The sequence below is a fragment of the Saccopteryx leptura genome, chromosome 3, assembly GCF_036850995.1.
Source record: "Saccopteryx leptura isolate mSacLep1 chromosome 3, mSacLep1_pri_phased_curated, whole genome shotgun sequence".
Lineage (NCBI taxonomy): Eukaryota > Metazoa > Chordata > Mammalia > Chiroptera > Emballonuridae > Saccopteryx > Saccopteryx leptura.
Window position 1 is genome coordinate 220935743 of NC_089505.1, and position 22476 is coordinate 220958218.

A 22476-nucleotide genomic window follows, 5' to 3' on the forward strand; every position below is an offset into this window, starting at 1 on the left:
CTTCTGTGTGCTCTGACTGGGAATTGAACCTGGGAATCCTGCACACCAGGCCAATGCTCTACCACTGAGCCAACCGGCCAGGGCCTAGGAATGCCCTTGTTGATCAAGCTACCCAAAAGAAAATTATATGGAGCAACCATGACAGACCGAGCAAGTCAGTCTCATACTATTCATCACCAGAACGCTGCAGCCCGGTGTAAACAGTTTCAACTTTCTCGGGAAGCAGCACGGCAGATTGGGAAATCCTGTCCAAGGGGTCCTATACTGCCCCTTCATTTGGAGTTAACCCTCAAGGACCCCTACCAGGACAACTTTGGCAGATGGGTGTTACTCATATACCTTCATTTGGCAAACAGTCGTATGTCCACATTACAGTGGATACATATTCCGGATCTATAGTAACCTCGGTCAGAACAGGAGAGGCTGCTAAGCATGCTATAGCTCATTGTCTGTATGCATTGTTCTATTACTGGATTTCCTAAACTGGCTAAACTGAAAATGCTCCTGCATATGGAGCAAAAGCATTTACTGTATTTTGTCATGCTTACAATCTTTAAAGTTAAGGTATTATTAAAGTGTACTCAGCAAACATTTTAAGGTCAATTAAAAAAAGAATTTAAGAGGGGGTAGTCATATCCTGGAACTCCTATGGGTCTACCATATCATGTTTTTTACTTAAAAAAAATTTTTTTTACATTTCTTTGGAATGCTGATGAACAGGAGACACCAAATCTTTTTCGCCTGCAAACTACTACCTTCTTTATTAGAACCAGCTAATAACACTGTTTTGACTTTTTCCAAATAGCTCCAGATATATGGAAAAGATTTATATAGGCGGAGGGGGATCCTCAAACCCCTCAGCGAGATCTTCTGAGCATGGCTTTTAAGATACCTAGAGGCAGAAAAAGCCCAATAGAGATCAGGGGAACTACCAGCTTTTAGGATACACCCTTAAAGGCTCCAACACCCCAAAGGGGTCTCAAAGGATGCTATCTGGGTCCTGCTTCAATAGTGGAAAGGAAGGTCATTGAGCTAAAGCCTGCCAGGCTTACATGCCTCTGCTGTGAGGAAACAGGGACACTGGAAGGTAGGCTTCTCCCTCGCTCCTCTAAGGGAGGGTTCAGTCTTTTCCAGCCCTGCTCCAGCCACCTATGACCTAACCTTGCCCAGAATGTTGGGGTTTGCCACTGAAGGCTGAAGGTGCCCAGGGCCGTCGGCCCCATCTATGACACTGTGGACGAGCCTAGGGTATTTCTTCCAAGAAGCAGGTAAACTGATCTCATTTGCACAAGGGGCACTTAACTATGTTTCGCCTGAAAAGTCATGTTTTTTATTCTTCCCTCAAAGATCTCTGTTGTGGATATTGATAGTCCTATTTTCTGCTGCTTTGCTTAATATATAGGGTTTCCTTTATCCCTCCTACCTCAATGCCCCACTCATATTTCAGGCTGGGACCTACTCCTAATTTAGAGCTCTCTTTCCCCCTTTTGCCAACTTCTATTATAAATCTACCTTGGCCACTCAGCTTAGTGTATCCCAAGGTTCTCTTTACCATTCCACAGTCGCAGAGCTCCAGGGAAAAGCAACCTGGTCTCTTCTCTCCAGGCAGAGGAGAACAGAAGCTCCATATCCACGCATGCTGCAAATGGCTTTTCCAGTCTACCTGAACCATTACCAGCTAGAAGCAGCGGTCATTGGGACTTGGACATGAGCTGCAAAGTATAGAATGGTGACAACAATTCCAGTGTCATGCAGACTTTTCCTGGATGTAAACTTTTCCTGGATTCCTGCTCCCTGTGACAGCTCCTAACAGACTGAACTGTGGTTGGGTTGCATTTTTCAGGGATTTGGCATGGTGATGGGGCCAACTTGGACTTGGTGAACATGTTAAGGACACTACTCTTTTGTGGATTCTTGCTGTATTGGCCAAGAGTTTGCTTAAAGACTTTTGATCACTGTAAAAAAAATAGAAGACTGGATAAAGAAGATGGGACACATATACACCATGGTATACTATTCAGCTAGAAGAAATGATGACATCGGAGCACTTACAGCAGAATGGTGGATTCTTAATAACATTATGCGGAGTGAAATAAGTGAATCAGAAAAAAAACAAGAACTGCAGGATTCCATACATTGGTGGGACATAAAAGCGATACTAAGAGACATGGACAGGCGTGGGGTGGTTACGGGGGGTGGGGGGAGGGGAGGAGGGAGAGGGGGAGGGGGAGGGGGAGGGGGAGGGGTACAAAGAAAACTGGATAAAGGGTGACGGAGGACGATCTCTCTTTGGGTGATGGGTATGCAACAGAACTAAATGACAAGATAACCTGGAAATGTTTTCTTTGAATATATGTACCCTGATTTATTGATCTCACCCCATTAAAATAAAAATTTATTAAAAAAAAAAAAACTTGGGTTACATCACTCTCATAGGAACAGAACTGTGTCATAATCCAAGGATCCCCTGTATAGTCACAGGATGAAGGGATTAGGGCCAGGGCATCATGGAGAACCATTGTTCTACCTACCACTACCTTTATGGGATCCTTTGCTCTCTGGGATAGGCTCAGATTTTAGGTATCTCTTCAGGATGCCATCAAAGTGATCCTACAGGGATCTCTCAAGAGCCTTGCTATGCCCTGAGAACTCCTCCTTCATGACAAACTTCTCTCATTTTACAGTTCTGATAGCGACAACAAACAGCTCTTCAGCAGTGCTTTTCAAACCAAAAACAGAAAGTTCATGGCTAAAGATTTTGTGGCTAGCTACAGCAAAGTTGAGTTTGTGTACAGCATCCATCCAGGAATTTCTTTGCACCATCATCACCCTATTTTTCCAGTATCAGAAACTTTAGCATTTTTTTCATAGTCGACATCAGAAGAAGCCATAAGTAAAGTCCTTGCCCTACATCAAGTCTGTGAGGGAGGATACCAAAAGTATTTTTCTGGAAAATTTTTTAAGTCTTGCCTCTGGACACTTTCTGTTTGGTATATGCCACAGTTTTGTCCTCAAACTTGTTTATCAGATGTGAAGGATGGAATAAGATGATACCCTCTCCATTGTCATCAGACTTGTTCACCAGAAACTCAGCACTGTTGCATGTAGCACTTCAGCCCGCTGGCAACTACAGTGTCACATGGAAAAATCCTACTCAAGACACAAACTGATGTCAAGAGGAAGAGGAGGAGGCCTGCCAAGGGAGGCAAAGAAGACTTCCTGAATTTCCCTCTCCCTTAGCTTTTATTGATCAGAAGCAGAACAGAGGTAACAGGATTACAAGGGAGGGAGGCCAGGTGATAAGGGGAAAGAATGACTAATGTCCATTTTGCTGATATGGAGAAAGGGCTAATTTGGTCAGTATATTCTTTTTCTTTTGCTACTTAACAAGCACAAAAGAAGAGGCAGTCTAGAACCTCTAGGGGGCTAATTTTCTTAAGCAGTTCACATGCATTCCTTTGTGTCTGCACAAAGGTCACTCACTCACACAGCTTCTTAGTGTTTTCATCCAAGAGACATTCACTCAGGGCTTTTAACTAAAGTTCCCCAATCTCAGTCACGGAGGGTTCAGGTTAGAGGGGTGATTCCCTACAGTTTCGTGCCAATCAGTAGTTACCCCTCAAGATGCCGGCTGCTTTTAGAAACTCAAAGTGAACTTCACTGAATAAATCCTTGAGAAAATCCACCACAGAAACATCTTTGCCATTAATGAACTTCTCAAATTCCTCCTCAGCCCTGAGGGGAACTGAAGCTGTCTCTGTCTGCTCTTTTGGATGGTTGACAATCCCATCAGCAGTCCTGGGCCCATTGCCAGGACTGAATAGCCCCGGACTTATTACAGGTGTTTGTGATGGCAGTACAATCAGCCTTTACTAATGGAACAATTCCTTGTCATTTGGTAATTACACAGGTGCCTCTTACAGTGTCCATCCACACCAGGGGACAAATAACTTGACAGAGCAAGAGGCATGCAGCGGTCTGGTGACTTTCAGCATGTTGGAAGCAGCTGCTAAGTGAGCTGGGCAGCAGAAGCAGCACTGCCCCGGGAATTAGCGCTAGGGGGCAGCAGAAGCACAATGGAGGCCAGGGGAGGTGGGGCACTGGTAGTGTTCCTCTTGGTCGGACTGTGAAGGCCAGGCCAGCAACATGGCATCCTCCACCTGCGTTCACATGTCTGGCCCAGTCATACCTGCAGCCTAAGGTCCAAATCCCCAAGCCTGGTTCCAACTACAGTCTGAAATTATTCTGCTTAATGTACAAGTCCATATTTATTGGGCACTTGCTATGTACCAGGCACTGTTCTAAGCACTTTACATATATTAACACATTTCCTCTTCAGACAAACCTGTAAGTAAGACACTTATTATAATACCTATTTTATAAGTCAGGAACCTAATGCACAGAGAGGTCAGGTAGCTTACCCAAGGTCACACAGCTCTTAGGTGTGACCTAAGCTCTTGGGATACAAATGCTCTTAACAGTATATATATTAATTATATTCTATCTATGTATCATCTATATATTTATCCATTAATTCATTTGATTTTTTTATACCTAGGAAAAACTGTGAGGAATCTTTGCCAACATGTTAAGGTAAGGGTTTTTTACTGATCATGGAATTTCACTATTAACATGCAGTCTGCTTTTCTATGGGTGTATGCTCATATGTGCTTTTCTGTGTTTTGCAAGTTTTAGACAATGAATACACTGAATAAGAATAAAATGTGTTAAACTTGTTAAGTGAGAAGAGCAAAGAAAGTCACTCCTCTTCTGCCCTCTTGGATCTGCTGTGATACACCCCCTGAAAGTCTTTTCTCCCACTGAAGTGTTTTCATTTTATTTATTTTTTATTTTTTGCCTGTATTTTATTTACAATTCCTAATTAAATTTTTTGAGGTGACACTGGTTAATAAGATTCTATAGGTTTCAGGTGTAGAATTCTATAATACACTGAGGAGGGAGACATCCCTTCAAATAAGAGGCTTCAAGAATATTTTATAATTTAGGCCAAGTGTTCAGAGAGAGTTTGTAAATATAATTTTTTGTGTAATTTACAAAATCTCAAGATGGCTGATCATATTCCTTTTTAGGAATGGCTGTTATAATGTAAATAAAGAGGTTTTCACGTGATAAGGTGCCAAAGAACTGTAAAACTTACTATTGACAACGCCATTTTAAAGAGGAAAAGTCAGGCTTCTTGCCTCCTCCTTTCTTTAGAGAATGGAGAGAGAAGAATGTGGGATCTTCCTGGCTTACAGGGACATATGGGTCATCTAGTCATAGTTTAACTATAGTTCTCTGGCAGGACTGAGGTCACTACTTACTAGACAACAAAGAAGATAAAGGTTATCTGAGAACTTCCTTTCCCTTTCAATAAGAGACAATATTTACATACCTTACACTGATTTTAACTCTTCCTCCTTTCCTAGAATCCTGAGAGTAACATATACCTCTAGACCAGGGGTCCCCAAACTTTTTACACAGAGGGCCAGTTCACTGTCCCTCAGACCATTGGAGGGCCGGACTATAAAAAAAACTATGAACAAATCCCTATGCACACTGCACATATCTTATTTTAAAGTAAAAAAACAAAACGGGAATAAATATAATATTTAAAATAAAGAACAAGTAAGTTTAAATCAACAAACTGACCAGTATTTCAATGGGAACTATGCTCTTCTCACTGACCACCAATGAAAGAGGTGTCCCTTCTGGAAGTGCATCGGGGGCCGAATAAATGGCCTCAGAGGGCCGCATGTGGCCTGTGGACCATAGTTTGGGGACCCCTGCTCTAGACAAAGGGATGGGAGGTAGACACTAAAAGATTTGTGAATGTCTTTGATATGTAAAACGACATCACTATTGTGTTACCTTGTAAGTTTTAATATGTAGGAATGTTTTTGAGACTTGTTTGGAGGTTCTAACAGGGGAGCGCAGCTACTCATATACCCTTGACTGAAGAACGGTCCTCTCCTCTAGCGAGGAAAGTCGTCCTCTTCGACCGAGCGCACAGCTTCGGGAGGGACGCACATGGAGCGGTGAGGGAGGATGGGGACACCCGCCTAGCCAGCCAGATCAGCCGAATCAACCCTGGCGATCAATGGGGTGACAGATGTCGCAGCCAGATCGCCCTCACATCCTGTAGGAATGTTTTTTATAGATCCTATAGACAAATGTTGTAAGCTTGTTAATGATTGATTATTGTGTCATGCTCCCCCTCCTTTTCCCCCCAACTATACATGGTCAGGTCTATATAACTAGCTTCAGGGTTATTTTGGACACACATGATTTGGGTTAGCTATACCCCGTGTAAGTCATATGCAGCTGGCTTATTAATAAATCTCCTCTTAAAAATTCTTCTTTGGTGTCTCTACATAACTGGCGGAATTAAGGTATGCTACTTTACAATATTCATACTTAGAAGGTTTTAATAGGAGGAAGGAGGCTTGAACCCCCTCTCTTCTATACACCTGGGTGAAAGAAGGTAAACAGCCAGGAATATAGGAGGGGGAAAGGAGATTTGAGTAGCCCTTTCCTCTTCTCCTTTCTTCTCCTTAATGAACGATTTACAAATGATTATCCTCCGGCATCCTGTAAGCCCCCTCCCATCCTGAAATTGTGTGATTGCCGACAAAGGAATCACGAGACCCATAAATGTGAACTTAAGTTCTGTAAAGGGTATATGAGATGTAAGAAATCTAATTTTAGGGAGCGCGTGTCTTTGGAGCTATAGCCTCTCGTGCTCCACTGGCTTAATAAATTCTTTTTCCTCTTATAAGTTATCTGAGTGTCAATCCTCTAAGGTTTTGCTCTCCTGCAACAACACCATCTATATACTGTATTGTGTGTTCAGCACCACAAGTCAAGTTTCCTCCCATTACAATTTACGCCCCCCAATACCCTCTCCTATTTTGCCCTAACCCCCTTTACCTCTAGTGATTGTGATACTGTTGTTGTCTCTTAGCTTTTTTTCCCCTTAATCCATTCACCTTTTACACACAGCCTTGTAATGCCCTCCCCTCTGATAGCTGTCAGTCTATTTTCTGTATCTGAGTCTGTTTCTGTTTTGTTTGTTAGCTTATTTTGTTCATTAGCTTCTACATGTCTGTGAAATCATATTGTATTTTCTTTCTCTGGCTGGCTTATTTCAATTAGCATAATAATCACCAGGTCCATCTATGCTGTTGCAAAAGGTAAGATTTCTTTCTTTTATGGCCAAGTAGTATTTTATTATGTAAATTTACCACAGCTCTTTTATCCACTCAGCTACTGATAGACACTTGGGCTGCTTCCAAATCTTGGCTATTGTAAATAATGGTGCAATAAACATAGGGATGAATATAATCTTTTAAATTAGTGTTTCAGGTTTCTTCAGATATATTCCCAGAAGTGGAATCACTGAGTCAGAATGCAGCTCTATTATTAATATTTTGAGGTAACTCCAATTGCTTTCCACAGTGGCTGCACCAATCTGCATTCCCACCAGCAGTGCATGAGGGTTCCCTTTTCTCCACCTCCTTGCCAGCACTTGTTCTTTGTTGATTTATTGATGATAGTCATTCTGACGGATGTCAGGTGATATCTCATTGTGATTTTAATCTGCATCTCTCTGATGATAGTGACATTGAGCATCTTTTCATATGTATTGGCCACCTGCATGTCCTCTTTGGAGAAGTGTCTATTTACCCATTTTTTAACTAGGTTGTTGGGGGGGGGGCTTTTTTGTTTCTTTTGATGTTGAGTTGTGTTGGTTCTTCATGAATTTTGGATATTAACTCCTTATCAGATGTATCATTAGCGAATATATTGTCTTTTCATTTTGTGGATGGTTTCCTTTGCCGTGAAAAATCTTTTTATTTTGATGTAGTCTCATTTGTTTATTTTTCCTTGTTTCCCTGGTCCAAGGAGATATATCAGAAAAAATATATTGCTATGAGAAATGCTATGAAAACTGCTTATGTTTTCTTCAAGGAGTTTTATGGTTTTGAGTCCTATATTTATGTCTGTAAAGCCAGGAAGCAGGGCCACTATCACAGCAGCCCAGCCCATGCAGGTTCGCATTGGATTCGGACAGTCGGTAAAGAAACCATGGAGCCAAAAACTGGTGGGCCATAGCCTTTAATCCTACCTTGCACCCGGCGGGCAAGTAAAAATACACACTGGGCTCCAAAACCCAGTCACACTCAGTGCTCACAAAGCCACTGACTTATCCGAGTTTCCTAGAATCAAAGGTTTCTAGCTCACCAGACTTATTCTCCTCAGTTCCCCATCTCCTTCCTTATCCCAGATACAAACTCTACACAAACTGGCATCTCACTCAGCACTCCACCATCTTGGCTGCTTCTCCTGGCCTCCTCCACGTGGCCTCCTTTAGCTGCTGGCTCTACTCTCTCCACTCTCTCATGCTAACCTCAGGAACCAAAGGCCAAACTCCCGCTCCGTTCCCATTTTATAGTGTAGAAATCCAAACCCTTAATCCAATATACATAATAGGGAAGTCTCTTAATACAAAGTCACTTCTCTGAGGCATGATAGGATTGTACCACCTTACACCAAAAAGGGTAGGAAAGGCTTAATCCCAAAACCAAGCCCCAGGCTACAAGGATTCTGCCTGCCTTTAGCCCACCCCAACACACATTAATATCACCTGGGCAACGGCCTCTTTAACAAAGTGAGCATAATACATTTTATCTGCCCAACAATCCACCCCTATGCTCACTTTACTACCCACAATTTATACCACCGGTATCCCTGTGCAAGGAAATTAGAACATTACACAAATCACAACAGCAAAAATCATACAGTTTCAACAATTACAAAGGTACACTTCACCAGTCTCTGAGCACTTAGCCCAAAGCGCAAAATGTCCTTGGCTTCTTTCTAGCCACGGGAAAAGCTTCCCGGGGTAGGGGAGTGCTTCCAGCAAAGCCATTCCCCACCCCCATCAGGGTATTTTACATTGTCCAAAATCCGTAATCCGAAAGTCCATCCAACAAAGGAGCCAATGCCCACTCCGGTCATAGTCCAGGAAATCAGTCCATGTACATGGGGCGTCAGCCACCCCCCTCATTCCTGCCATCCTCGCAGGTCTTACACTGGCCCAAAGAGGGGCACATGGCAATGGCAGTCAGCATTTCCATCTTTGCTCTGGAGAACATGTTAACGTCCATCCTATGTCCCCAAAATCGCAGACCTACCGGGGCCGCAGTAGGTGCTCCTTCCAGCTGGGCTTCCATCTCCTGGAGACTGCAGATCACAACTCCAGCCCAATTCTCCTCATCCTCCAAAGAGGAACTGAAAACACCAGCTCCCGCTGCCGGTCTCGAGCCCCGGGCTGCCGCAGCCTTCTGCTCCGCAGACCTTGCAGCTCCGGGCCCGGCCTCAGCTTCAGCCACAGCCCCGGCCTCAGCCTCAGCCTCAGCCCTGGCCTCCTGTCGCTGCTGGCTCTCTGCAACATCCAGGACAAGCTGCAACTCACGAACCTCTGAATCCTCCTCCAGCGTTTGCTCCATTTCCAGGCGAATCTCGAACACCTGGTTGGCTTCCTCCTCCAGCGCTTCCTCCAGCTCCAGGGTCAGCATCTGTTTCTCCGGCATTTGCTCCAGCTTCTTCCACTGCTCGGTTTGCAGGTCCTGGGCAGCCTCTTCCACAGAGCTCTCAGTTTCCTCATGCATGGCTGTAAAAGTCAGGCAGCCTACAATCCCCAAAAGGACAGCCATGGGGAACCCTAACACTAGCCAGTCCTCTATTCCACCACTCAAAGGCTCCTTGCCGATCTGTATCGAATCCTGCCACAGACTACGCCAAATGTAAAGCCAGAAGCCGGGGAAAGGGCTGCCATCACAGCCGCCCAGCCCATGCAGGTTCGCATTGGATTCGGACAGTCGGTAAAGAAACCATGGAGCCAAAAACTGGTGGGCCATAGCCTTTAATCCTACCTTGCACCCGGCGGGCAAGTAAAAATACACACTGGGCTCCAAAACCCAGTCACACTCAGTGCTCACAAAGCCACTGACTTATCCGAGTTTCCTAGAATCAAAGGTTTCTAGCTCACCAGACTTATTCTCCTCAGTTCCCCATCTCCTTCCTTATCCCAGATACAAACTCTACACAAACTGGCATCTCACTCAGCACTCCACCATCTTGGCTGCTTCTCCTGGCCTCCTCCACGTGGCCTCCTTTAGCTGCTGGCTCTACTCTCTCCACTCTCTCATGCTAACCTCAGGAACCAAAGGCCAAACTCCCGCTCCGTTCCCATTTTATAGTGTAGAAATCCAAACCCTTAATCCAATATACATAATAGGGAAGTCTCTTAATACAAAGTCACTTCTATGAGGTATGATAGGATTGTACCACCTTACACCAAAAAGGGTAGGAAAGGCTTAATCCCAAAACCAAGCCCCAGGCTACAAGGATTCTGCCTGCCTTTAGCCCACCCCAACACACATTAATATCACCTGGGCAACGGCCTCTTTAACAAAGTGAGCATAATACATTTTATCTGCCCAACAATGTCTTTAATACATTTTAAATTTATTCTTGTGTATGGTGTTAGAAGGTAGACGGCTTTTCTTTTTTTGTTGTTATGTATGTATCTGTTCAATTTTTGAAATGCCATTTGTTGAATAGACTATCTTTACCATATTGTAGGGTTTTGCATCCTTTGTCAAATATTAATTGACCAGCCTGATCAGGAGGTGGCTCAGTGGATAGAGCATCAAACTGGGATGCAGAGGACCTAGGTTCGAAACCCCAAGGTCACTGACTTGAGCATGGGCTCACCAGCTTGAGCACAGGATCATAGACATGACCTCATGGTCACTGGTTTGAGACCAAGGCCACTGGTTTGAGCAAGGGGTCACTTGCTCTGCTGTAGCCCCACTCCCACCCCTGTAAAGGCACATATGAGAAAGCAATTGATAAACAAGGAACATGCTGCAACAAAGAATTAATGCTTCTCATTTCTCTCCCTTCCTGTCAGTCTGTCCTTATCTGTCCCTCTCTCTGTCTCTGTCACACACATATACAAAATAATTAATTGACCATAACAGCGTGGGTTTATTTCTGTGCTCTCTTTTCTGTTTCATTGATCTATATCTCTGTTTTTATGTCAGTACCATGCTATTTTTACTACTAAGGCCTTGTATAGTTTGATATCAGGTAGCATGATTCCTTCAACTTTGTTCTTCTTTCTTCAGATTGCTGTGGCTATTCACAGTTTTTTGTGGTTCCATAAATTTTTGAAATATTTATTCTAGCTCTGTGAACTATGCCACTGGTATCTTGATAGAAATTACACTGAATCTATAGATATATTTTAGTAATACAGAGATTTTAATGTCAATGTTTTTTGTTGTTTTTTTTTAATTTTTATTTTAATGGGGTGAGATCAATAAATCAGGGTACATATATTCAAAGAAAACATGTCCAGCTTATCTTGTCATTCAATTCTGTTGCATACCCATCACCCAAAGTCAGATTGTCCTCCGTCACCTTCTATCTAGTTTTCTTTGTGCCCCTCCTCCACCCCCTCCCCTTTTCCCTCCTTCCCTCCCCCCGCCCCCCGTAACCACCACACTCTTGTCCATGTCTCTTAGTCTCGTTTTTATGTCCCACCAATGTATGGAATCCTGCAATTCTTGTTTTTTTCTGATTTACCTATTTCACTCCGTATAATGTTATCAAGATCCCACCATTTTGTTGTAAGTGATCCGATGTAATCATTTCTTATGGCTGAATAGTAAACCATGGTGTATATGTGCCACATCTTCTTTATCCAGTCTTCTATATATATATTTTTACAGTAATTAAAGCCTTTAAGCAAACTCTTGGCCAATACAGCAAGAATCCATAAAGAGTAGTGACCCTAATATGTTCACCAAGTCCAAGTTGGCCCCAACACCATGCCAAATCCCTGAAAAATGCAACCCAACCCCAGTTCAGTCCGTCAGGAGCTGTCACAAGGAGCAGGAGTCCAGGAAAAGTCCACATCCAGGAAAAGTTCGCATGGCACTGGAATTGTTGTCACCATTCTATACTTTGCAGCTCATGTCCAAGTCCCAATGACCACTGCTTCTAGCTGGTAATGATTTAGGCAGACTGGAAAAGCCATCTGCAGCATGTGTGGAGATGGAGCCTCTGCTCTCCTCTGCCTGGAGAGATGAGACCAGGCCGCTCCTCTCTGGAGCTCCGCGACTGTGGCCTGGCAAAGAGAACCCTGGGATACACCAAGCTGGGCGGCAAAGGTAGATTCATAATAGAAGTTGGCAAAAGGGGGAAAGAGAGCTCTAAATTAGGAGTAGGACCCAGCCTGAAATATGAGTGGGGCATTGAGGTAGGAGGAATAAAGGAGACGCTATATATTAAACAAAGCAGCAGAAAATAGGACTATCAACACCCACAACAGAGATCTTCGAGGGAAGAATAAAAAACCTGACTATTCAGGCAAGACATAGTTAAGTGGCCCTTGTGCAAATGAGATCAGTTTACCTGCTTCTTGGAAGAAATACCCTAGGCTCGTCCACAGTGTCATAGATGGGGCTGACGGCCCTGGGCACCTTCAGCCTTCAGTGGCAAACCCCAACATTCTGGGCAAGGTTAGGTCATAGGTGGCTGGAGCAGGGCTGGAAGAGACTGAACCCTCCCTTAGAGGAGTGAGGGGGAAGCCTACCTTCCAGTGTCCCTGTTTTCTCACAGAAGAGGCATGTAAGCCTGGCAGGCTTTAGCTCAATGACCTTCCTTTCCACTATTGAAGCAGGACCCAGATGGCATCCTATGAGACCCCTTTGGGGGGTTGGAGCCTTTAAGGGCGTATCCTAAAAGCTGGTAGTTCCCCTGATCTCTATTGGGCTTTTTCTGCCTCTTGGTATCTTAAAGGCCATGCTCAGAAGATCTCGCTGAGGGGTTTGAGGATCCCCATCCGCCTATATAAATCTTTTCCATATATCTGGAGCAGTCTCGGTGTGGCTTCTTCTGTGTTCCTTGGTTGAAGAGTCCTCTTAGTTTAGTCCAAAGTTGGTTTTTCCAGATGATAGTTCTTAAAATTAGTTTGTAATCCACTTTGGTTCTGGGAGGTGGATGTTGGCACCATCTTGTCTTTTTTTCAGATGTGGCACTTTTGATAGCTGCATCTGGCTCGCAGACAAATCTTTAATCTCAATGGTTTTTTATCCATGAACACAATATACGATATGTTTCTACTTATATGTATCTTCAATTTTCTTCTTCAGTGTCTCATAATTTTCCAAGTAGGGGCCTTTTAGATCCTTGGTAAATATATTCCTAAGTATTTTATTTTTTTAATGCAATTGTAAATGGAATTGTTTTCTTAGTTTCCCTTTCTGATAGTTCATTATCAGTGTATAAAAATGCAACTGATTTCTGGATATTTATTTTATATTCTGCTACTTCACTAAGTTCATTTATCAGTTCTAGTAGTTTTTGGTGGAGCCTTTACAGTTCTCTCTATATAGTGTCATGTCATCTGCAAATATTGAGTTTTACTTCTTCCTTTCCAGTTGTGTTGGCTTTTATTTCTTCTTTTGTCTGATTGCTGCAGTTAGGATGTACAGTACTATATTGAATAAGAGTGGTGATACTAGACATCCCTGCATTGTTCCCAAGCTTAAGAGAAAGGTTTTTAGCTTTCGCCCATTGAGTATGATGTTGGCTGTGGGTTTGTCATGTATGGCCTGTATTGTGTAGAGGTATGTTCTCTCTATTCCCCCTTGATTGAAGAGTTTTTATTGTAAATGAGTGCTGGATATTATCAAATGCTTTTTCTGCATCTACAGATATAATCATGTGATTTTTAGCCTTCATCTTGTTTATATGGTGTATCATGTTTATAATGCCAATTTTTACCAACCTTGTATCCCTAGAATCCCACTTGATCATGGTGTATGATCTGTTTAATGTAATACTAGATCTGGTTTGCTAATATTTTGTTGAGGATTTTAGCATCTGTATTTATCAGGATATTTCCTGATAAATGCTTGAAGTGCTTGCCTCCATTTCATTTTCTAGTCTAGTGTAGTGTCTTTATCTGGTTTTGGAATAAGGATAATGCTGGTCTTGTAAAATGAGCTTGGGAGTCTTTCTTCCTTTTGAATTTTTTGGAGTAGTTTGAGAAGGATAGATGTTAGTTCTTTTTTGAATGTTTAGTAAAATTTTCTTGTGAAACCATCTGGTCTATGACTTTTGTTTGTTAAAAGTTTTTTGATTACTGCTTCAGTTTTACTAGTCATAATCCATCAATTCAGAATCTCTGATTCTTCTTGATACAGTTTTGGAAGATTGTATGTTTCTAGGAACTTATTCATTTCATCCAGCTCTTGGTTTCATTGATATTTTGTTTTTTAGATTTTATTTTGTTGATTTCAGCTCTGGCCTTTATTATTTCATTTCATCTACCCTCTTTGTTTGTTATTTTTTATCTAGTTCCTTTAAGTGTAAAGTTAGAAATTAGATTGTTTATTTGGGATTTTTTTCTTGAGGTAGGCCTGTAATGCTATACGTTTCCCTCTTAGGACTGCTTTTTTGTGTGTGTGTCCCATAGATATTGAATTGTTGTGTCCTCATTTTCATTTATTTTAAGGCATCTTTTGATTTCTTCCTTGATCTCATTATTAACCATTCACTGTTTAGTAACATGTTATTTAGCTTCTATGTCTTTGTGTGTTTTTCATTATTTTTCTTGTGATTAATTTCTAGTTTTATACCATTATGGTCAGAGAATATGCTTGATATGATTTCAATCTTCTTAAATTTATTGAGACTTATTTTTTGTCCTAACATGGTCCATCCTGGAAAATGTTTTATGTGCACTTGAAAAGAATATACATTACATTCTGCTTTGGGTGAAATACTCTGAAAATATTAAATCCAGCTAGTCTAATGTGACATTTAAGGCTGCCATTTCCTTGTTGATTTTCTATATGGAAGACCTATCCATTTTTGTTAATGGGGTATTAAATTCCCCTACTATGGCTGTATTACTGTCAATCTCTCCTTTTATGTTTATCAATATTTGTGTTACATATTTAGATCCTCCTATGTTGGGTACATAAAAGTTTGCAAGGGTTTTATCCCTTTATTGTTTTTTAGTATACTTCTTTGTCTCAGACCATAGCTTTGTTTTAAAGTCTATTTTGTCAGATATAAGTATTGTTACTCTAGCTTTTATTTATTTCCATTTGCATGAAATATCTTTTTCCACACCTTTACTTTTAGTCTGTGTATCTTTCATTCTGAGGTGTGTCTCTTGTAGACAACACATATATAGGTCTTGTTTTCTTATCTGTTCAGTTACCCAATATCTTTTGATTGGAGCATTTAAGCCATTTACATTTAAAATGATTACTGATAGGTACATATTTATTGCCATTTTAGTCTTTAAACTGTGTTCTTCTGTTTGATTATTTTTATACTTCTTCCTGTTCTTTTTAATTTAATTTAATTTAATTTAATTTTTATTTTCTGAGAGAGATAGAGACAGGAAGGGAGAGAGACAGGAAGGGAGAGAGATGAGAAGCATGACCTCATAGTTGCATCACTTTATTTGTTCATTAATTGCTTCTCATATGTGCCTTGACCCAGGAGAGGTGCTCAAGCCTAGTCAGTGACCCCTTGCTCAAGCCAGTGACCTTGTGATCAAGTTGATGATCTCACGCTTAAGCTGGAGAGCTCACGCTCAAGTTAGTGAGCCTACACTCAAGCCAAGTGAGCCTGTGTCAAGCTAGTGAGCTCTGGGTTCTGAACACGGGACCTCAGTGCCCCAGGTCAACACTTTATTCAGTGTGTCACCACCAATGTTAAAGGGCCTGTTCTTAATGCAGGTCCTTTAACATTTCTTGTAATACTAGTTTGATGGTAACAAACTCCTTTAGCTTTTTCTACTCTGGGAAGCTCTTTATTTTTCCTTCCTTCAATTTTAAATGATATCTTTGCTGGATAAAGTAGTCTTCAATGTAGACCCTTGCTTTCCATCACTTTGAATAGTTCATGTCAATTTCTCTGGCCTGAAATATTTCTGTTGAGAAATCAGCTAACAGTATTATAGGAGCTTCCTTGTAGGTAACTGTCTTTCTCTTGCTGCTTTTAAGATTCTCAATTTACCTTTAACCTTCGCCACTTTTATTATGATGTATCTTGGTGTGGGCCTCTTTGGGTTCATCTTATTTGGAACTCTGACCTTCCTGGACTTGTGTGTCATTTTTCTTCACCAGGTTAGGGAAGTTTTCAGTCATCACTTCATCATCAAATAAGTTCTCTATCCCTTATTCACTCTCTTCTCCTTCTGGGATCCTTATGATGCAGATATTGATTTGTTCCATGTTATTCCAAAGGACCTTAAACTATCTTCACTTTTTAAAATTATTTTTTCTTTTTTGCTGCTATGATTGGGTGTGTTCTGCCAATTAACTGATTTTAATTTTCTGCTTCATCTAATCTACTGTTCACTCTTTTTAGTGTATTCTTCATGTTAGATATTATATTCTTCATATCTGACTGGTTCTTTTATAGTTTCTATGTTTTTTCATGTTGTTGATAGTTCTCACAAAGCTCCCTCTAGTTCTCACTAAGCTCCTTGAGCATCCTTATAATCATTCTTTTGAAGTCTATACTTGGTAAAGTGCTTGTCTTCATTTCATTTAGCTCTTTTTCTGGACATTCTCTTGCTCTTTCATTTAGAGCATGTTTCTTTGTCTCCCCATTTTGACTGCCTCTTTGAGTTTATTTCTATGTATTAGGTTGATCTGCTGTAATTCCCATTCTTTGTAGGGTGGCCTTATAGTAGGTGTTCTATGGTACCCTGTGGTGCAGTCTTCTTGATCACCTGTGCTGGGTACTCCAAGAATGTCTTTTGTGTGAGTGATATGGGCCCTCTTGTTATAATTGAGTCTTGATTGTTACTGGCCCATTTGAGCATGGGATCAACCTTCAGGATGGTTGACTGTGAAGCTCAACCTTGACCATGGCATGAAGTTGCTGTGCAGGTCCTTACCACATAAAGTGGAATGCACCTCAGCAGGGTTTGGTGCCTGCCAAGATCTTCCTTTGGATATGTCACTTATGAAGCTAATTGGATCCTGCTCTGATGTTGTCTGAAGCTGGCCACTGGGTGTGTTAGTTCTGGGGCCTCTTGGGAGGGATGCTGGCATTGGCCAATATCATACATTGCCAGTGACTAGCCCTGAGCAACCTATTTGGAGCTGAAAATCAGGCCAGCTTTCACCAGCACCGAGTCCAAGGCAGGTCAGAAAAGTCCCAAGAAACTCTGAGATCAGACTCTGCCTGACTCCATCTCCCAGCTGCCTATTAGGCTCAGTCACTGAAAGAGACTTGGCAATATTCAAGATGCATACTATAAGTCCCTCAGTGAATAAAGGATGAGTGGTATTCACTAGATTAATACAGGTTCACACTCGGTGCCAGTGCTGGGTCTGAGAGCACTCAGCAAATGTCCCAGGGTATATCAAGTCTCACCGACACCAGCTGGGTGCTCACATACCTTTGTGGTGGGGTGGGGTCTCAGGGAGTCATCATGGTGAGATCAGCAGTTTATCAGGTTTTTTTTTTCTTTTTTTAAGGAACCGGACCCAATCTACTTGAGCTCAAAGAGTTGTTGGGGTACAGAGGGAAGGGTGTGTTTTACAGGGGAGCATGTGGATGTTCCCAGATATTGCTAGGGGAAGGGTGGTATATATGTGTTTGTTTTTATTATTCATCTTTAAATTGTTTGCACACACTTTCTGTATTTGTGATGTGTATGATATATCCCACAATAATTTCTAACTCAGTCAGTAAATATTTGTTGACGGACTTGATAGAAAGTAAATGCAGTACGAGTTCTCCTGTGGACCTCCCAGTGAGCAGAATAAACCTAAACAGAAGATAAAACAAATTTCCCCTCAAATCAAAACATGTTCTTTTAAAAAACAAGTTTAATTGAGGCCCTGGCCGGTTGGCTCAGCGGTAGAGCGTCGGCCTAGCGTGCGGAGGACCCGGGTTCGATTCCCGGCCAGGGCACACAGGAGAAGCGCCCATTTGCTTCTCCACCCCTCCACCGCGTCTTCCTCTCTGTCTCTCTCTTCCCCTCCCGCAGCCAAGGCTCCATTGGAGCAAAGATGGCCCGGGCGCTGGGGATGGCTCTGTGGCCTCTGCCTCAGGCGCTAGAGTGGCTCTGGTTGCAACATGGCAATGCCCAGGATGGGCAGAGCATCGCCCCCTGGTGGGCAGAGCGTCGCCCCATGGTGGGCGTGCCGGGTGGATCCCAGTTGGGCGCATGCGGGAGTCTGTCTGACTGTCTCTCCCTGTTTCCAGCTTCAGAAAAATGCAAAAAAAACCCCCCACAAAAAACAAAAAAAAAAACCCAAAAAACCAAGTTTAATTGAAAGTGGAAATGTTGAATAAAACCAAAGGGCATATATTATGCTCAGTACAGCTTCCTCCTACCTGACCCACCATTCCTCCTCATTTAAGGCCTTTTTATGTTTTTCTCCAGAAAGTCTGGAAAGGCAAAGATAAAGAGAGAATCCCGGAAGTGACACGAGTGGAAGAAGCACCCAGAGGCAGTGGTGTGCATACTGCTTTCCCACGTCAGTGGAGTACATTGCACAGGCTGCCCTGCACTGTGCATCTTTTCACATTTCTTGGAGAGCTTTCAATATCAGTCTTATGGATTTAAAGTCTTTTTTTTTTTTCACAGTATTTCCTTGTGTGGCTATGCTATACTTTATTTAACCAGACCTCACTGCTAAATATTTAGGTTGTTTTCAGTTTCTGCTCTCACACACATTTCCGCAATAACCATCTTTATGCTTATATCTTCTTACACATATGAGTGCAACTGTAGAGTAATCCTGGAGTGTAATGGATCAAAAAATGCCTCCATTTAAATTTTAGTAGCTGTTGCCCAACCCCCTCCAAAGAGACAGAGTTCCACTTTGCAGTTCCATCACCCAAAGTCAAATTGTCTTCCGTCACCTTCTATCTGGTTTTCTTTGTGCCCCTACCCTTCCCCCACCCCCGGTAACCACCACACTCTTGTCCATGTCTCTGAGTCTCATTTTTATGTCTCATTTATGTATGGAATCATATATTTCTTAGTTTTTTTTCTGATTTACTTATTTCACTCCATATAATGCTATCAAGATCTATTCATGTTGTCATAGATGGTAATATATCATCATTTCTTATGACTGAGTAGTATTCCATAGTATATTTGTACCAAAGCTTTTTAATCCACTTGTCCACTGATGGACTGTTTATCGGGTTTTAACAGACCAATATTTGGCGGTGTGAAAGGAGCACTCTGCACTGGTCAAACATATGAAGAGAATATTTCTCCCTTCCTGGAGCCACACAACTTAATCTGTCCTAAAATCTGCCAGGATCCCAATCTCAGCAGGGCAGGTTGCTGGGATTCAGGAGAGGGGGATATGCTAGTCAGGTTTGGGAGAAGATGGGGGTATGTGTGGCCATACTCCAGAGCCACACAATTCAGCCTGTCCTGGATTTTGTCTAAATATCAGCAGGGTGGAGCCACCAAGAGTCAAGAAGGTGGGGCCACCAGGATCCCAGAATATGGGGTTAGTGGGTCTCCCATAAGGGGGAGGCACCAGTCAATTTCATGAGAAAATGGGAGAATAGCCCCCAACCAAAAGTCACACAACTCAGTCACTGACAACCTCCTGAGTCTGCCCAGACCTCTGTGTCCCAGTCCAGGAAGCCAACTCCTCATCAGAGCTATAGCTTTCCCTCAGGCTGATGCTATAAGGAGGATTAAGCTCCACCCTAGAAAGATAAGAGTCTGCAGTGCAATAGAGTGACTTGGCACAGGGGGTTCTGATGGCTGTCCCATCAACTCTCTCCCTAGCGCCGAAAACCCCAGACTCTCCTTGCATGACTCTTGTCCACTCCACCCTTCCTTCACCAGAGCTCAGGGTGAGTGGCTGTAAATGAGAATGTGCCTACTAATGAGGGTGCCTACAAAAATCATGTGATCTTATCATAGATGCATTAAAGGCATCTGATAAGATACAACATCCATTTATGATTAAAACTGTCAATAACATGGGTATAGAAGGAAAGTACCTCAATATAATGAAGGCCATATATGACAAACCATCAGCCAACATCATACTAAATGATAAAAAACTGAAAGCTTTTTCTCTAAAATCAGGAACAAGATAAGGCTGCCCAATCTCTCCACTCTTATTCAACATAGTGCTAGAAGTTGTATTCAGAGCAATTAGGCAAGAGAAAGAAATAAAAGGCATTCATATTAAGGAAGAAGAAGTAAAGGCTTCACTTTTTGTAGATAAGAAGATCCTATACATAGAAAACCCCAAAGGCTCCACTGAAAAACTATTAGAAACAATAAATAAATGAAGTAAAGTCTCAGGATACAAAATAAATATACAAAAATCCACTGCTTTCTTATACTCCAACAATAAAACTTCATAAAATAAATTGAAAAAAACAAACAAACAATTTTTGTTACAACTGCAACACAAAATAAAATAAAATATCTAAGAAGAAACTTAACAAAGGATGTGAAAGACCTATATACTGAAAACTACAAAATATTATTGAAATTGAAAAAGATACAATGAAGTGGAAAAATAGTCTATGTCCATGGGTCAGAAGAATCAACATAGTTTATAATGACCATATTACCCAAAGCAATATACAGATTTATTGTAATTCCTATTAAAATCCCAGTGTCATTTTATTAAAGAAATAGAACAAAAAAATCACCAGATTTGTATGGAATCATAAAAGACCCCAAACAGCCAAAGCAATTCTGAGGAAAAAGAATGAAGCTGGAGGTATCACACTACCTGACTTCAAATTATACTATAGAGCCATGATAATCAAAACAGCATGGTATTGGCAGAAAAACAAACATACAGAACAATGGAACAGAATCGAGAGCCCAGAAATGAAACCACATCTATATGGACAAATAATCTTTGACAAAGAGCCAAATACACACAATTAAAAAAAGAAGTCTTTTTAATAAATGGTGCTAGGAAAATTGGAAAACTACATGCAAAAGAATGAAACTTGACTACATCTTGTTACCCTGCACAAAAATTAATTCAAAATGGATCAAAGACCTAAATATAAGATCTGAAATAATAAATTACATAGAATAAAACATAAGTAGTAAACCTATGGATATTTGTTATAGAGAACATTTTATTAATTTGACCCTAAAGGCAAAGGAAATAAAGGCAACAACAATAAATGAATGGGACTATATCAATATTAAAAGCACAGCAAAAGAAACCAACAAAACAAACAAACAAAAAAACAGCCAACCAAATGGGAGACAATATTCACAAACAACAGCTCCAATAAGGGTTTAATGCCCAAATTATATAAAGAACTCACAAAGTTCAGCAATAAACAAGCAAAGAATCCAATTAAAAAATGGGTAGAGGACTTGAACAGACTCTTCTCCTAAGAAAACAAAAATGGCCAACACATATATGAAAAGATGCTTATCTTCGCTAGCTATTAGAGAAATGCAAATCAAAACTACAATGAGATACCTCCTTACACTTCTTAAGTTGGCTGTTATCAACAAAACAAGATAATGACAAGTGTTGGAGAGGCTGTGGAGAAAAAGGAGCCCTCATTCACTGTTATTAGGAATGTAAACTGGTACAGCCATTATGGAAGACAGTATGGTGGTACCTAAAAATGTTAAGAATAAAATTACCATATGACCCAGCAATTCCTTTACTGAGTGTCTACTCAAAACCCCCAGAAATATCAGTATACAAAAACACATGCATTCCCATGTTCATCACAGCATTATTTATGGTGGCCAAGACAGAAACAACTAAAGTGCCCCTCAAAAGAGGATTGGATAAAGAAGATGTGGTCCACATATACAATGGAATACTACTCAGCCACAAGAAATGATGACATAGTGCCATTTACAACAACATAGATGGACCTTGAGAACATTATAGTAAGTGAATATCAGAAAGAGCTAAGAACTGTATGATTTCACACATAGCTGAGATATAAAACTGAGACTCATGGACATAGATAAAAATAAAGTGGGTACTAGGGGAAGCGATGGGAGGAGGGGAGTAAAGAGGGACAAATATATGGTGATGGAAAATGATTTGACTTTGGGTAATGGGCACACAACACAATCAACAGTTCAAATGCTATAGAGATGTTCACCTGAAACCTATAAACTCTTATTGATCAATGTCACTCCATTAAATTTAATTTCTAAATAAAAAAGAGGGTACCTTTGTATCTAGTGGACTCATATCTCTCTGGTAGACAGAAACCCTGCTACTGTTCATAGCCAAATGTTATGTGAGTGCCTCTTCCGGTGTTGGTGCTTTGGTCTGGGGAGCCTGTCATGGGTTGATATCTCACACTTCTCAGGGGGGCCTTTGCAGCTGAGATATACCTCTGGAATCTCAGTGACCACCCATGGGA

The 22476-nt window shown here is 41.4% G+C and overlaps 1 protein-coding gene and 1 pseudogene across 1 annotated transcript in view; both read right to left on the bottom strand.

Annotated features, from left to right (window-relative positions):
- Positions 1-22476, bottom strand: part of CNGA3 (cyclic nucleotide gated channel subunit alpha 3) — a 74929-nt gene that overhangs the window by 18408 nt on the left and 34045 nt on the right. The window lies entirely within an intron of this gene.
- LOC136397364 (protein disulfide-isomerase A3-like) lies at positions 2524-3930 on the bottom strand (annotated as a pseudogene).